Source organism: Lipotes vexillifer, unplaced genomic scaffold, assembly GCF_000442215.2.
Source record: "Lipotes vexillifer unplaced genomic scaffold, Lipotes_vexillifer_v1.1 scaffold53, whole genome shotgun sequence".
Taxonomy (NCBI): Eukaryota; Metazoa; Chordata; class Mammalia; order Artiodactyla; family Lipotidae; genus Lipotes; species Lipotes vexillifer.
Window position 1 is genome coordinate 4,225,330 of NW_006791814.1, and position 8,627 is coordinate 4,233,956.

The 8,627-nt window shown below is 48.4% G+C and overlaps 1 pseudogene; it reads left to right on the forward strand.

Moving 5' to 3' along the window:
* The first annotated feature begins 5,689 nt into the window (after positions 1-5,689).
* On the forward strand, positions 5,690-7,266 carry LOC103085361 (SWI/SNF-related matrix-associated actin-dependent regulator of chromatin subfamily D member 1 pseudogene; annotated as a pseudogene).
* Positions 7,267-8,627: the final 1,361 nt, after the last annotated feature.

Genomic DNA, 8,627 nt, shown 5'->3' on the forward strand with positions numbered 1-8,627 from the left:
CCAGGGAAGTGCCCAAATTATTTTTTTCCCCAGTTATAGAGTCCAGTTGGTTGCATGCAACCAAATAATGTAACATATGGTCACTCCACCCTCTGGACCTCAAACGAGTTTTGTCACCTGCTAACTAGGAAGTTAGCAGGTGGCAGTATGGCACCCACCTTGCAGGAAGCAGTAGGAATAGAGATCTTGTTTCCTTGAGCCAGGCCTTGCCGACATCCCTGGTTTTCGTGCCTTTTTCAGACCCTAACCTCCCAGGAGAAGCTTCCCCATTCTTCACTGGGGCTGCTAGATGTGAAGATGCTGCACACTCAGCAAAAGCAGTGGAGGAGCCTGAGCTAGATCTGAGCTTCCCTGAGAACACACAGACGCAGCCTCCTGTGCCCGGCTGGCCGGGGAGTGTATAATTAATAGCACTCTTCTCCAGAGCATGGCTGGAACAGGTGATGACTCAGCAAGTTCAGAATCACACCCATGGCCAATCCCTCCTCCCCACCCAGGTTTATTTTTGGGCCACCACAGATGCTTATTAAGGCCACATGTAAGGACTGCAAGGCAGAGGAGAGACTTTTCTTGGAGAACTTGTCAGTTAGGATTGCATGGAGTTGCACGTAACAGGAATATGCCCACATAAAGCTTTCTTTTTCTCGTGCAACAAGAAGGCTAGAAGTAGGCAGTCCAGGCTGGTACAGAGGCTCAAAGAAACCATTAAGGACTGAAGTTCCTTCTATCTTCCTGCCCTGTTATCCTTAGCATGTGGCTCTCACCCTCATAGTCACAGGATGGCTGCTTTACTTCCAGCAATCTCACCTACATTCCTGGCAGAAATGAAAGCAAAAGCAAGGAGGTGGTTGGGATTTGTTGAGCACACTAACCACGTGTCTGACAGAATACCAAAGGCCATACCTCATGGAAAGAGCTAACATTTATTGAGAACTGTGTCAGTTTCCTATCACTGTTGTAACAAATTAACACAAACTTAACACTTGAAACACAAAGGTATTCTCTTAATGTCCTGGAGGTTAGAAGTCCTAAAATATGCTCATTTTGGAGAATCCAGGGGAGAATCCCTTGCCTTGCCTTTCCCAACTTCTAAAGGCTGCCCACATTCCTGGGCTCCCAGCCCCTTCCTCCATCTTCAAACCCAGCAGCACAGCGTCTTCAAATCTCTCTGTCTCTCTGCCCTCTGCTTTCATTGTCACATCTCCTTTTCAGACTCTAAGCCTCTTCCCTCCCTCTTTCACTTACAAGCCCCTTGTGCTTATATTGAGCCCACCTGGAAAATCCAGACTAATCTCCCCATCTCAAGATCCTTAATTTACTCACATGTGCAAAGTCCCTTTTGCCATGTAAGGTAACATTCAGAGGGACTACTTACCTGGAGGTCCAGTGGCTAGGGCTCCGTGCTTCTCCTGCAGGGGCACTGGTTTAATGCCTGGTCGGGGAACTAAGATCCCGCTTTCCGTGAGGGGTGGTGGGAAAGGTAACATTCACAGGTTCTGGGGATTAGAATGCAGACATCCTCAGTGGGCCATTCATTATTCCACCTACCACAAGAATTTGTGATATTCCTGGCACTGCTGTGAATTCAGGTAACTCTCCCAACAAACCTATGAGGCAGATACTATTATTTTGTTGATTTCCAGATGACAAGGTGTATTAGTTTCCTATTGCTGCTATATCAAATTACCACAAACTTAGGGGCTTAAGCAATACAAATGTATTATCTTACAGTTCTGAAGGTTAGAAGTCCTACACAGGCCTTACTAAAAATCAAGGTATCAGCGGGCCTACATTCCTCTCTCTGGGTCTAGGGGGAAACCCATTTCCTTGATTTTTCCAGCTTTTAGGGACCCCCTGCATTCCTTGGCTTGTGGCCTCGTTCAGCTACAAAGCCAGCATCAATGAGCCAAGTCCTTCTCACATCACATCATTCTGACAGTTCTTCTGTGGTCACATCCCTCTGCACCTTCTCTTCTGCCTCCCTCTTCCAATTTTAAGGGCCCTTGTGATTAAACTGGGCTCACCTGGAAAACACAGATGATTCTCACTACCTGAAAGCCAGCTGATTAGCAACCTGAATTCCATCTTCAACCTAATTCCCTTTTGCCATATAACTTGGCATATTCACACATTTGGGATTAGGATGTGGATATGTTGAGGGTGGTCATTAATGTGCCCACCACACAAACCAAAAGCCCAGAGAGGCTAAGTAATTTGCCCGTGGTTATATAGCTATACATAGTCTGGTTATATAGCCAGACTCCAAACACAGGCTGTTTGGCTGCAGTGCCCATGCTGTTAAGCACTGCAATGTGCTCCCCTATATCAGCAACCCTACAGTGAGGTGGGTATGATTATGATTATGATGTGTATTTTACAGATGAAGACACTATGACTCTTAGGGATGACGTGGCTTGCCTGAAATCCACATGGCTGGTGGAAAGCAGAGGTAAGTAAGACAGCTAAGAGATGCACCCAAAACAAAAGAAAGAAACTGGCTGATGGGAGGCTGTGACTATTATCCTTAAGCCAAGATTTCATAGATTTCTGTTCAACTGACAGCACTTCTCCAGACATTCTCTAGCACCACGCTCACTCCCTCATTTCTTCCAGGCCACTTCTCAAATGTCACTATGACCACTCCATCCAAAATAGCTGCTCTCATCCCCCTCTATCCTCTTGTCTCACTTTAATTCTCTTATTGCTTGACACACATATAACTTTTTTTTTTTTTTTTTTTTGCGGTACGCGGGCCTCTCACTGCTGTGGCCCCTCCCGTTGCGGAGCACAGGCTCCGGACGCGCAGGCTCAGTGGCCATGGCTCATGGGCCCAGCCGCTCCGTGGCATGTGGGATCCTCCCAGACCGGGGCACGAATCCATGTCCCCTGCATCGGCAGGCGGACTCTCAACCACTGCACCACCAGGGAAGCCCCAAGCATGGAGTCTTAACAACTGGACTGCGAGGGAATTCCCCATGTCTCTTTTGATAGAATATTGATATTCACATTTTGTTCATACATTGTTTTTCTGAGTTCTGTTAGTTCTTTGTCCATGGTTTCCTTCAGTCCTTTGAGCATTTTTAAGGCAGTTGGTTTCAAGTCTTTGACTCATCTGTTCAATGTCAGGGCATTCTCAGGGATAGTTTCTGTCAATTTTGTTTCTTTGACTGGACCATACTTTCCTGTTTCTTTGGATGCTTTGTGATTGTTTTTTTCTGAGATTGGGCATTTGAATATTGTAATATGGTAACTGAAAATCAGATTCTCCCCCTTCCCCAGGGGTTGCTGATCTAGATTGTTGAAGGCTGCAGTCATCCATTTGCTTAGTGATTTTTCCCAAACTATTTTACATAGGCTGTATTTCACGTCGTATGTAGTCGCTGAAGTCTGTTCCTTCAGCTCATGTTCAGCTAGTACCTTGACAGAGATTTCTTGGCACACCTGGAACTTAAAACAAAACATACATCTCAGGCTTTGCAGATGGGCTCTGTGTTGTGGAGGCTGTTTGCAGCTCTGCTTTAGCCCATACTCTCTGCTTGCACTGAGCCATCTTTTCTTTTTTTTTTTAATAAATTTATTTATTTATTTTTGGCTGTGTTGGGTTTTCGTTGCTGTGCTGGGGCTACTCTTTGTGGTGGTGCGCGGGCTTCTCATTGCAGTGGCTTCTCTTTCTGCGGTGCATGGGCTCTAGGCACGCAGGCTTAGCAGTTGTGGCACGTGGGCTCAGCAGTTGTGGCGCACGGGCTTAGTTGCTCCGTGGCATGTGGGATCTTCCTGGACCAGGGCTCAAACCCGTGTCCCCTGCATTGGTAGGCGCGTTCTTAACTACTGCACCACCAGAGAAGTCCCCTGAGCCATTTTTAAGTTGCCTCTTTTTTTTTTGATTCAGCGTTCAGTTGGTTGCTGTAAACCTTGATGGTTTTCCAAAGTTCTTACAAAGTTGATTCTGACAGTATCTGCTTGTTTTCTCAGTGTTTCTATGGAGGAGCTTGGAGCCCCTTGTCTCAGCAGCAGTTTGGGGTGCTAATAACAGAAATACTATACACTGGGCGGCTTATAAACAACAGAAATTTATTCCTCACAGTTCTTGGAAGTCCAAGATCAGGGCGCCAGTGTGGTCGGGTTCTAGTGAAAGTCCTCTTCTGGGTTGCAGACTGCCAACTTCTCGGCTTCTCAGTTGTATCCTCACGTGGCAGAAAGCAGAAAGAGGAAGCAAGCTCTCTCATGACTCATAAGGGCACTAATCCCACTGATGAGAGCTCCACCCTCATGATTGCATCTAATCCTAATTACCTCCCAAAATCTCACCTCTTAATACCATCACATGTTGGGAGAGAGGAGTAAGGTTTAACATATGAATTTGGGGAGGACACAAACATTCAGTCCCTAACACGCTCCAACATTTTGTTTTTTAAAAGCTTCCCTGGTCACCATTGTAAAGCAATTATACTCCAATAAAGATGTTTAAAAAAAAAAAAAAGAAATCTTCCCTGGTGATTCTAATGGGTAGGCAAGGTTGATATCCACTACTCTGGGAGCAAAACCTTGGCATCACTGCTTTCAGCAAGCTCCTTAGGTGACTCTGATGCAGCCATTCTGAGTTTTGGGATCCTGAAGATTAAATGAACCCTGGGACCGAGCTCAGGAAGTCTACCGTCTCTCATTTCCCTCCCGTTCCTGGAAGCCAGACAGGATGAAGAGATCAACCTTTGTGGGCGTGGCTCTCTATCCACGGACTACAGCACATGGTGCCATGGAGACACCTAGTGGTGAGTTGCTGCACTGAGGGTTACGGAGACAACTGGGTCCTTGCTCCCATTTGTTTCTCAGAAGAATCAGAACAGAGATAAAGAAAGGAGCCCAGGATGCGCCAGATTCCTGCCTCCAAAGTGTGACAGTTGAGTTGAAGTTTTTCAGCAATAGATCTCTGTTGGGACTCAGCATATGCGACCTGCACCGGAGCTAGCATCCCCTGAAATCTCTAAGATTTCCAGTTACATAAGTTACAAGCTTTTAAGTAAACGCAGCTGAGAGGGTGAAGGCTTCCCAGTTCAGCTGAACTCCAGGGTTTACCCCCTCACAGACGTGAGGTCCGTGAAGAGTAAGTAGTTCCGGGGTGACCAAGAGATTTCTTCCTCTCTCAACAGGTGTGATCATGGACAAGTCTCAGCTTCCTGGTATGGTGAAGACAATTATCTGCCTCAATTCTTATTGCTATGGAAGATAAATGCAATGTGTTACTTAGTAAAAGAATAAAAATAAAATAATAAATGTGTAGTTTGATCCTGTTTTTGTTTAAAACTATGTATATATCTTTACACAATACATATATTTATCTTTATGGAAGTTTGTATGGGTGTGTATGTATATTTATGTATATCTGCATGAAGTGCTGTCTAAAACAATGTTCACCAAACAGGTAGTGAGGTTGGAGGTGATTTTTGCTGTCCTCTTTGTACCTCTCTAACTTGTTTATGATGTGCATGTACTATGTTTTTTTTTGGCCTCACCACTCAGCATGTGGGATCTTAGTTCCCCGACCAGGGATCAATCCCACACCCCCTACACTGGAAGTGCAGAGTCTTAACCACTGGACCGCCAGGGAAGTCCCCCTGCTTGTACAATTTTTACAATAGAAAACTGAACATTTGGGGTTCTTTGTGCAGCTACAGCAGTGGCTCCGGGAAAGATGGAGGCCGGGGCAGGTTTCCAGTCTGTGGCTCTGAGCGGCAACGCTGGAGCCTCAGGAGGGGGTGGGGGCGTGGAGGCTGCCCTTGGCCCAGGTGGGACTCCGGGGCCTCCGGTATGAATGGGCCCGGCACCGGGTCAAGGGCTGTACTGCTCCCTGATGCCCGGAGCGGCCTATCCAAGACCAGGTATGCTACCAGGCAGCCGAACGACACCTCAGGGAACTTCCATGGGACACCCCTGGCTATGAGGGGAGCTTTTCAGTCCGACCTGGCCTGGCCCAGTCAGGGATGGACCACTCCCGCAGGAGACCTGTTTCTCAGCAGATCCAGCAGGTCCAGCAGAAGGCGCTCCAGAATCAGAACCACAGTGCAAAGAAAAAGAAGATGGCTGACAAAATTCTACCTCAAAGTATTCGTGAACTGGTACCAGAATCCCAGGCCTATATGGAGCTCTTGGCTTTTGAAAGGAAACTGGACCAGACTATCATGAGGAAATGGCTAGATATCCAGGAGGCCTCGAAACATCCCATCAAGTCAGCCTTGTCCAAATATGATGCCACCAAACAAAAGAGGAAGTTCTTTTCTTTTTTTAAGTCCTTGGTGCTCGAACTGGACAAGGACCTGTATGGGCCAGACAACCATCTGGTAGAATGGTACAGGACCGCCACTACCCAGGAGACAGATGGCTTCGAAGTGAAGTGGCCAGAAGATGTGAATGTACGGTGTACTGTCCTGCTGATGCTGGATTACCAGCCTCCTCAGTTTAAATTAGACCCTCCTCTGGCTCGGCTGCTGGGCATCCACACCCAGACCAGTGATCATTCAAGCACTGTGGCAATATATTAAGACGCATAAGCTCCAGGACCCACCTGAGCGGGAGTTTGTCATCTGTGACGAGTACCTCCAGCAGATCTTTGAGTCTCAACGTATGAAGTTTTTCAGAGATCCCGCAACGGCTCCATGCCTCGCTTATGCCACCAGAGCCCATCATCGTTAATCATATCATTAGTGTTGACCCAAATGATCAGGAAAAGACAGCTTGTTATGACATTGATGTGGAAGTGGCTGATACCTTGAAGACCCAGATGATTTCTTTTCTGTTGTCTACTGCCAGCCAGCAGGAGATTGCTACTCTAAACAGCAAGATCCATGAGACAATAGAAACTATCAATCAGCTGAAGACCCAGCGAGAGTTCATGCTGAGCTTTGCCAGAGACCCTCAGGGTTTCATCAATGACTGGCTTCAGTCCCAGTGCCCGGACCTCAAGACCATGACTGATGTGGTGGGTAACCCAGAGGAAGAGCGCTGAGCTGAGTTCTACCTCCAGCCTTGGGCACAGGAGGCCGTGTGCAATACTTCTATTCCAAGGTGCAACAGAGACGACAAGAATTAGAGCAAGCCCTGGGAATCCAAAATACACAGGGCTTCTCCCACAGCCCTGATTTGGATGCACCGATTTCTTTATTTGGGCCCTGTGTTGCCTGCCTCATAGCACCTGCCTTGGTCTTGCTTGGGGCCTCCCGGGGGATGCTGTTGGCTCTAGGACAACACCAGAATGAAGAGGGTCTCACGTGATACCTGTTACCCTCTTCTCCCACCCCATCCCTTCCTACCCGCAGCTTCCCTTTGCCCCACAAAGTTCCCATGTGCCTGTACCCTCCCCTGGTCTGCAGAGGACCTCTAGATAGGATTAGAGAGAGAACCTGTAGTGGTAATCAGTGCATTGAATGGATTGGGCCTAAGGCCAAGTGGTCTTCAAGGGGACCAGCTACACTGATCCTGCCCTTCAGAGACCCAGGAATTGGGAGCTTTAGCCCCTTCTCCAAGACTTAAGCCTGGGGGCCCTCTATAAGCTAGTTGGTCTTGGCTTTCCTGATAACAGAATCCAGTTTCCTTCCTTCCCTCCACAGGTTTGGAGCATACTCTCCCTTCACTTGTTGCCCTCTAGCACTAGAGGAATCCTGGTTCTTGGGCTCCACTGAGCCCCAGGTCAGTCCGCAGCCCTCTGGACTGGCCTGCTCTCTCAGGGCTTCTCTTACTCCCTCGTAGGGGGTCCACATCAGTATTGGAGTTTGTTCTCTTAGTATTGCTCCCTCCCACCACACTCCCTGTAGCTGCTTTATAGGATTCCCTCCTACCTGTCCTAACCCAGGACATTTGAGTGGGGGAATCTTGCCTTTCCCTGTCAGAGCCCCAAGGGCCCTCACCTAGGGTACTGTCATTGCCGGCAGAGGCTGTTCCTTCCTGCTGTTGCTTGGAGGTGTGACTCATCCATTCATTCCACCCTGCCGCCCCCATCCTTTCACGGAGAAACAGGCCTAAAATCAAATGGGTAAAAGCCCCGGGCCATCCCTGTCTTCCTGTCCCTGTCTTCCCAGTTGACACCCACTGGTGACTTCCAGGGCACTGAGGAGTGAAAGCGCCTATAGGGTTGCAGAATAGCTCTGAGTTGGGTTTGTGACTCTTTTCTCTCCCTGCCTCACAGGACTGTGACTCCCCAGCTCCTGCCCGCAAAGCTTCAGGCCCCTCAGGTAGCAGCAGGACCTTGTGATCTTGGCCCCTTGCAACTGAGATGGTTTTGCATCTTTCCAAGACAGCCTCAAATTCTTCTTTCAGGTTGTATCACCCCTGAGTTAGCATAGCCCAGGCTCTCAGACTCAACACAGCAGGGTGGAAGACAGCTGGGCCCAGTGGGAATCCCGTTCAGCATGGGCTCTAAACCCACAGAACTGACAAAGCCCCTGCTTCCCCACCCCCTCCTCAGGCTTTTGCGAGCACCTCCTCCAGCCCCTGTATCCCTGCCTGTTCCACACTGGGGACGGCAGAACTTTCTCCCCGTCTTCCCCTTATGTCATTATCCCACTCCTCCCTTGAAAGGTTCTTCCCACAGTGACACTGGACAACCTCTGTCCCTGGGGCTGGAACCATGAAAAGGG